Raw genomic sequence first — 8,410 nt, 5'->3', positions numbered from 1 at the left:
AATCTGAAAACTCCTTTTATACTTTGTTACATCCAAACGGGTTGTAGAAACAATTCGCCCATAGTCACTTGTATGAGGTGACGTCTCGAAGTGACTAGAGTGTGATGCGATTGATGGCAAGTTCAAATGCCATAGATTCATATGAGATGAATAGTCGATCACATAGGCAGACTGTTAGGAACACTTTGTCGGGCCTTATGACAGCTTATAGAGTTCTGGCAAATTTATATAGCCTGGTCATGGCGAGAGCTACTATAGTATTCTAATGAGTCGATTCTTTTGACTAAAGACTGTTCACCTAAGGTGGCACAGTTTCAAATTAACTTTGATTTGTGTTACTACGACCTTCGTAAATGGGGTCAAATGGGCATATTTTGGGTTATGATGGCTGTGGCTAGTCGAAGGGAATGAGTGCGATAGGAATTGTCCACCCCCTTATCAGGATTAAAACAATATCTCAGGGCCACTCGAGGAGTAATGAACTGGAAATACGTGGCCACGCTCAGAAGGTATCTATGGTAGATAACTCCGGTCAATCAGTTATTCTCCAGATCGAGGAAACCACTCTCGATATGATCACTTGCAAGTACGACCTGAAAGACACCTTGCATTGAGTGGGAGATAATAATAGGACAAGATAATTGGTGACGCACACTTGTCGAGGACAAGTGGGAGATTGTTGGAATATGTGTCCTCCGAAAATAATGCGATCACAACTGTCGATCATGATGATCACATGTTTAAATCTCATTTTAAGAATACATGTGGGATGTAATAATTTTACAGTCAACTGGTCCACACATATCGGTAATGATTGTCTGACTAGAGTTTGACATTACTGTCGTGCGACGGTGGTGATCAGTTGATCCCCTTAGGTCATACCTATAGGGAAATACTCTTAATTGATTATTTAATTAATCGTATGCCGATACGAGTTAATTAAATTGCTTAAAATTGACGGATGATTTTGTGAGTAAAAATAACGTGTCTTATTGTAATTCGATTATATTAGATACGGTCTAAGTAATTGAATTGTTTTATTACTTAGATAAAATTATTGTTTACGAAACAATTTGGAATTGAAATTGAATGAATAATTTATTATAAATACAGGACGTTGTAATTTATAATTTGATAAACCGTTTTGGTACAAGTAATTACGAATTACTAGTCGATTTTGTAAATGACATATTTTATGAGTATGTTGATTTTTAATATGTTAAAAATACATTACAAATTCACATGTCAAGTAACATGTCACATATGTCACAATTGACAAATGACCAAATAAAATGGACTACCCATTTTATCTCAAGTGTACCGAAATTTAGAGGGTATTAGTGCATAAATTGTGTTGATTATTTTAATAAGGGAAAAACACAATTATTACACTCTATATGTAGCGATGCATGCCTAGTTGTTCTTGGGAAGAAAGTTGGCCTCATGCATTGGCTACCTTCCCTCCTCCAACCGGTTTTGCCAAGTGAAATGATAGAGTTTTTCCTCTATCATTTTTATTCATACACACTTCAACTCATATTTTTCTAGTGTAGTAAAAAATGTATTTTTCTCTACAACTTGCGAAATTTTAGAGAAAGAAAATCACACAAAATCCTCTCCTCTAAACCGAAATAGAGGAGAACAAAATCAATATTTTGGGTCAAATATTTAAGCTAGATTAATATTATTACTAGATCATAATAATATTAGTTATTAAGAGGTTTCCTTGGGTATATGTTTTTGGGAGAGATTCTAAACTTGAATCTTGTTCATCCATTGTTGGAAAGCTCAAGAACTAACAAGAAGGAGATCTTGTTGGTGCCCATAAAACCGAAATCACATTGTAAAAAAGACGATTTCTTCTCTACTTTTGTTCATGTTTGCATGCATAAGATCTAGAATTTATTTTATGACTAAATAAATTGATTCATATATGAATATGTAAATTAATGAGATTAATAATTTCTAAAATCAAGTACCCAAGTTCCGAAACTTGCATGGTTAATCTCAATCATATGAATATAAGATGACATACCAACATGAGTGACGCGACCTGCTTTTATGTCCTCACGGTACACGGGACAGTTCCTCCTCCAATGCCCAGTCTTGTGACAATGGTGGCACTCAACGTCATCGCCCTTGATCTTTGCCTTGCCTTGTAAGCCACTAGTCTCACCAGGCCCACTCTTACCGTTTCCTACTTCTTAAACTTTGGCTTTCCTACAGTTAGGTCGCCGTGAGCTTTGCCCTTACCCTTATTCTTGTTGGAAATCATGAGAACATCTTGCTTCATGCTCCCACTCAATTTCATATCCTTCTCGGTCTGTACGAGAAGTGAGTGTAACTCATGAGGACTTTTCTTCATGTCATTTATGTAGTAATTTGTCCTGAAGAGGGCAAAACCATCATGAAGTGAATGAAGCATACGGTCAATGACTATGCTCTCACTGATTTTGCAATCAAGTGCCTCCAGTTTCTCGACATTCTCAATCATGTTAAGAATGTATGGGCTAACCGGTTGGCCCTTCTGGAGTTTCGCATCAAAGAAGCGACATGTATGCTCATAAGTAACGATTCTCGGTGCTTTTGAGAACTCATTAGTGAGCATGGTGAAAATCCTGTTTGCACCATGGGCAATGAAGCGTCTTTGCAAATTGGTTTCCATTGCAAAAATGAGTACGTTCTTTATCGCACCCGCTTCCATGACGAAGTCACTATAAGCAAGTGACTCGTTAGCTCTTGCATTGGGGTCTGGGTTTGGCGGTATTGGCTCAGTTAAGTACTTGAGCTTACCGTCAGCAATGGCAGCATTCCGTAATGATGCCTCCCAGTCCGCAAAGTTTGACCCGTCATTCTTCAGTCGTGTGGACTGATTCATGTGGTCCATGAAAGTTTTGAGCCAGGACTCGCGTGCAATTGTGGCACTTGGCATAGGGATTTCGCTATTTCCAGCTATTTGTTGTAAGCAGTATTATCAATATAAAACGAATTCTACACTGCGAAAAGAAGAATAAAAACATAATAAGCACACTCATCGTTATAATTTAAGTCTAATGCAAAACCGTTATAAGCGAAGACTCAAGCATTTATACAATTGACCTCCCTCAAGAATTATATAAATGATCTCAAGACTCAATTATCTGTAAATTGATAAGCCAACCTCTTGGCTAATTCTACTTTTAGAATTCTTGGTTGATAAATTTCTATAAATTCTATCTATAGTCCATCATAATCACGAGAAACTCTTCGGATTATAATGTTGAGATAAAATAAGTCAACACAAACTACTTACCCAACATAGAAGGGGTCACATGGAGAGTAAGGTCTTATATGCCTACCGACGAAGAAGGGATTCATAGTTGTTTGGCCTACAAAGACTAGTCTCAATTTTAGTTTTAGAGGAAGATCCCATCAACTTTATTTTGATTCATTTTAAGTGAACTAATATATAGCATGCGAGAATGAATAAACTAAGATGATGGCTTAAAAAGTGTGACATATTTATGTCCATGATAACTAACATTCAAACTATATGAGTTAATTTTCATGCATTTAAGTAGGTGGTTTGGTTTAGGCGGAAAATGATGCACTAACTATCATGCGTAGAAAAGCAACAAGAATGGAAAAAAGAAAACAAAAACAAAGTCCTAGTGTGGCCTATCTACCAAAATGAACATAAATACAACTTTGGAATTCTTCCTAGGACCCGAGAAGCTTGTCTTGATGTTCCATCTTGGTCCATGTAGCGGGAGTGAGCAATCCAATCTCCATCTTTAGTCTTCTCAAAATTACAATTAATAAATTACAAAATGAACCTATTTACATTCTAATTTCAAAACCATAATACTAAAGAAAACCAAAGGAGATTCGAGATCTCAAAATTACATCAAGATTATGTTTTCATCATTACGAAAACATAATCAACTAAGGCCACACTAGGTAATACAAATTACAACCGATTGCAAAAATACGTAAATAAACCATTCAACAATTCATACAACTTAAATAAAAATGCATCAACAATAAATTAATCATTCAAGACATAATTCCTTAATTATGTAGAGTAATTTATCCAAACCACCTATTTTAAAATGATCAAAATTATGGGACAATTCCTCAATTACTCACAATCATTCCAATCTTAATACATATTAACTTGTAATATGAATTAATCTAACATTATTTTAAACCACTTTAAAATAATTGGGTATCTATAATTTGTGAACTTTTTCACAACATACAATCATACATTATGGATTTAATGTATAATAGAAACGGCCAAAACACAACAAAAACGAGATTTTTTTTTTATTTATTGCTCTCGGCATTTACCCTAAAAACGGAAAAAAAAAAGTTTTTTTTTCTCTCTCGGCATTTGCCCATAAAATCAAAAAACAGTTTTTTTTTCTTTTCGAAAACAACCCTTTTAAAATGAACAAATTTGTTTAATGTTGCTACTAGAACAAGATTGGCATAATTATTAATGTTTAATTTAAACATAGATCAAACTAGATGATTCAATTTAACCTCTTAAAAAGAATATCCAAATTATGATTAAATCGATCATCACAATTGATTTGAACATAATTAAATTAACTTGTATGCCAAAACTATATAGCAAAGATAAAAGAACATCACCAATTTAAAACAATTTCCATTTACATTTCAATTTAATTTTTATTAAAACAAAACATCTACAAATTTATCATATTATCATCTTAACATATTAAAACAACAATATCAATAAATCAAATGGAAATAAGGCATCAAAAAAACGAAAAACCATCTCGGCAAAATAAAAATTTATGCGGACAAATTTTTTTTTCTTTTTCTCGAAATTTTGTTAAATTCATTTATGAAAATCATATAAAATAATTTCGTGGCCTATGCTCTGATACCACTTGTGAGAAATATCGGTATACTTCATCAAGAAATTCGGATTATAACGAAATTATAATTATGAAATTACTAGTCATAAACGAAATTGCATAAACAAAAAGAGTAGATATTAGAATCAACCTTCGGTCCTAGCAATTAGGCCTAAGAACAAATATCGAGATCGATATTCTCCTAATTATTGCACCAAAAATGCTCCGAGAAATGCCTCTCTTTTTACTAGAATGAGATCCCTAATTTCTAATGATTTTAGGGGTTTTTTTTTTTTGTGATGTGAGAATTAGGTCAAAACAAGTAAGTTAAAATGATCCACCCTTCTCTCCTCTTTAAACCGTGTAAAAGGAGGAATAAGGGAAGATATTTTTTCTTTCTTTTTTTTCCCCTTTGACCGAGTAACCCCCAAAACAAATAAGGAGAAAAATCTTCTTACTTTTAGGTAGTTATCAAATTGTATATAATGTGTATCATATTAATTGTCAATTATGTCGACATGTATTAATAAGTCCACACACAACAGTTTGTAGTCGATTTATTAATGCCGGTCTGTCTACATTTATTATGACAATTTCGTATAATATATACATTAACTATAAATATCGCATATTTATAATTTGCTAATTAAATATAACTGGTTACGTTTAATTACGAATTAACATCTTAATTCGTTTAAGCTAACATTATATACATTAATTAAATATAATCATTTATATTCAATTTACGAATTAACAATTAATTGCGTCTCAAATATATTATTTAATTGTATTAAATAATCGACTCATCATCACATTGACTAACCTTTTAGTCAAATACATGGACTAACCTTTTAGTCATATAAGGCATCAATGTGATTATATTTTCATATAATCACATCTCTCAAAAACATCCTTTAGGTGTGACTTTTAGGGACCAGTTGATCACCGCCATCAGTATGATAATAATGTCAAACTTCTAGCAAGCCAACCGTTATTAATAAACGTTAATCAACTGATAAAATACTAAGTATACCCTGTGAACCTATAAGAGATTTATATACGTTATCACACTAACTGTGGAGGACACTAGCTCCAACACTAGGAAGGTAAGGTTTTTAAATTTTTTATTTAAAAGTGTCTATTCCAAGTCAGTCTACTTTTGACTACAAAAGCCTACATGCAATTGCACATGACCGATTCTCATACCACTTTAACACAATATGGTACTATCCGACCCGTCGCAAGCTTATAGTAAGACTAATTGATCTTTTAAACATCGCACAGGGCCCCGAAATATTAGGGACGACCCTGATTCGAGTAACTATATTTTGAAGTTTTTTTTATGCTATAAATTTTATTAAACACCCCCATTCCATAAATCCTAGATTCACCACTGGTTGGGTAACACCCAATTATCCAATACAAGTTTGGTTCAATGTCACAAGATGTTACATGTATATGCGTTACAAAGTTACAATGTACATAATGGAGTTCAGTGAATTATATTTGGTGTATCGGATTACCTATGGACAAGGGAGACTAATGTTTTTATGAAGATGTTTGTACATAAAATTTGTTCTATAGGTTTTCCTATCAAACAACGTGACTAGAAAGGCGGGGTTTGAGGGTTTGAGAGACTGAGAGACTGAGAGGCCGAGAGGTAGTACAACATGTATTCTAATACAATAATTGAGGGCTTACTCTAGAGTATTATTGGTGGCATTTAACAATATTACCGAAAAACCATAGGGTGTCTTACTTTAATTATTGTGGGTTCTGAATTGATATTTATTTGGGACAGTTACGTTGTACTAGTATTATTATTATAGTGGATTCTAGTCGGTTTGGCTAGTGGGACTACTTCCGGTTTGGAAGGTTTTGCCCTGGGTTTGACTTTAATACCACAGTTTTCCGAGTCTTGTTTACTCGGCCAAATAGGGCTAACTCAGCCGCATAAGGTGTCGTGTGTTTTCTGGTCAGGCTGCTGCCTAGGAACACTCGGCTGAGTAGTGTAATACTTGGCCGAGTAAGGCGTAGTCGGCCGAGTACCTCAGGTACTCGACCGAGTAACCGGTCTGACGGGATTAATGTTCGCGGTTTTGATTAAGGTGATTAGAGAATTATAAATTACGTTTTAACAATTTACAAAACACTTTTACCTAAGCCTTGTTGGAGCTTGTGTCCTCCATAAATTAGTGTGATAACATTTGTAAATCTCTTACAGGTTCACAAGGGTATACTTCGTATTTTAATCAGTTGATTAACGATTACCTAATAACGGTTGGCTTGCTAGAAAGTTTGACGTTATTATCATACAGATGGCGGTGATCAACTGGTCCCTAAAGGTCACACCTATAGGATGTGTTTGAGAGATGTGGTTATAGAAATATAATAACATTGATACCTTATATGACTAAACAGTTAGTCAATGTGTTGATGAGACAATTATTTAATGAAGATTAAATAATATTAGTTGAGACGAATTAACTGTCAAATCGTAAATTGAATATAATAAGTTATATTTAATTAAATGTATGTAATGTTAGCTTGGACGAATTAATCTGTTAATTCGTAATTAAATGTAATCGGTTATATTTAATATCAACAAGATGAATGTGTCATAGTGGTAATAGTGAGGGTACTCAAACCAAGAGGTCATGGGTTCGATCCTCACTAGATGACAATTTACACATTTTATACATTTTTGGAATAACCGAAAATAAGAGAAATAACTCTCCTAATTTCGAATTATGGGCCGAGTAATTAGTAAAAAAATTCTACCCTAATCTCTCTCTCATACACGGTTAAAGGGAGAGATAGGAGTAAATTTTTTAACCTATTTTTTCTCACTCATTCTCTTGCCTCTCATCTCTACGAAAAACACAAAAAAACCTAAAAATTCGTTATAGTCCTAAAAATTAAAGGGATGCATACAGATAAATCCCATAAGTGGTATCAGAGCCAAGGCCACGAATTTTAATTTTGATGATTTTCATAAAATTGTTTGTAAACAATAATTAGGGTTTGCGAAAAAAAATATAATCGGCTGGATTTTTTTTGAGCCGTGGATTTTTTTTTTCCGTTTCCGTTACTGTTCACGGTTGAACAGTGTTATTAAAAAAAAAAATTTATTTTCTATTTTTTTTCTCTCTTTCGGTTTCTCCTGAAAAAACCGATTAAAGTTTTTTTTGCGGCTGTTTTTGTTTATGCCGATTTGAAAAGCATCTGAGAAAAGAAAATTTTTTTTCCTGTTACTGTTCACGTGGTTACTGTTAACAGAGGACAGATTTAAAAAAAAATTTTTTTTTGTCTTGTTTCGGTTTTTACAGATAAAACCGTGTACAAAATAAGAAAAAGGGCTGTTTTTTTTTGTTTTTGCTGTTATTGCCAAAAATAAAAAAAAAAAACTTGTTTTGTTTTTCCTTGATTAGCCGAGACATATAAAAAAAGGGGGGATTCTGTTTTTGTTTGTTTTGGCCAATATTAATTATACATTACCTTTACAATGTATGTTTAATTGTTGTGAAACGGTTCACAATTTT

Source organism: Silene latifolia, chromosome Y, assembly GCF_048544455.1.
Source record: "Silene latifolia isolate original U9 population chromosome Y, ASM4854445v1, whole genome shotgun sequence".
NCBI classification, from domain to species: domain Eukaryota; kingdom Viridiplantae; phylum Streptophyta; class Magnoliopsida; order Caryophyllales; family Caryophyllaceae; genus Silene; species Silene latifolia.
The sequence above is the reverse complement of the archived record's forward strand: the minus strand, read 5'-3'. Positions refer to the sequence as shown.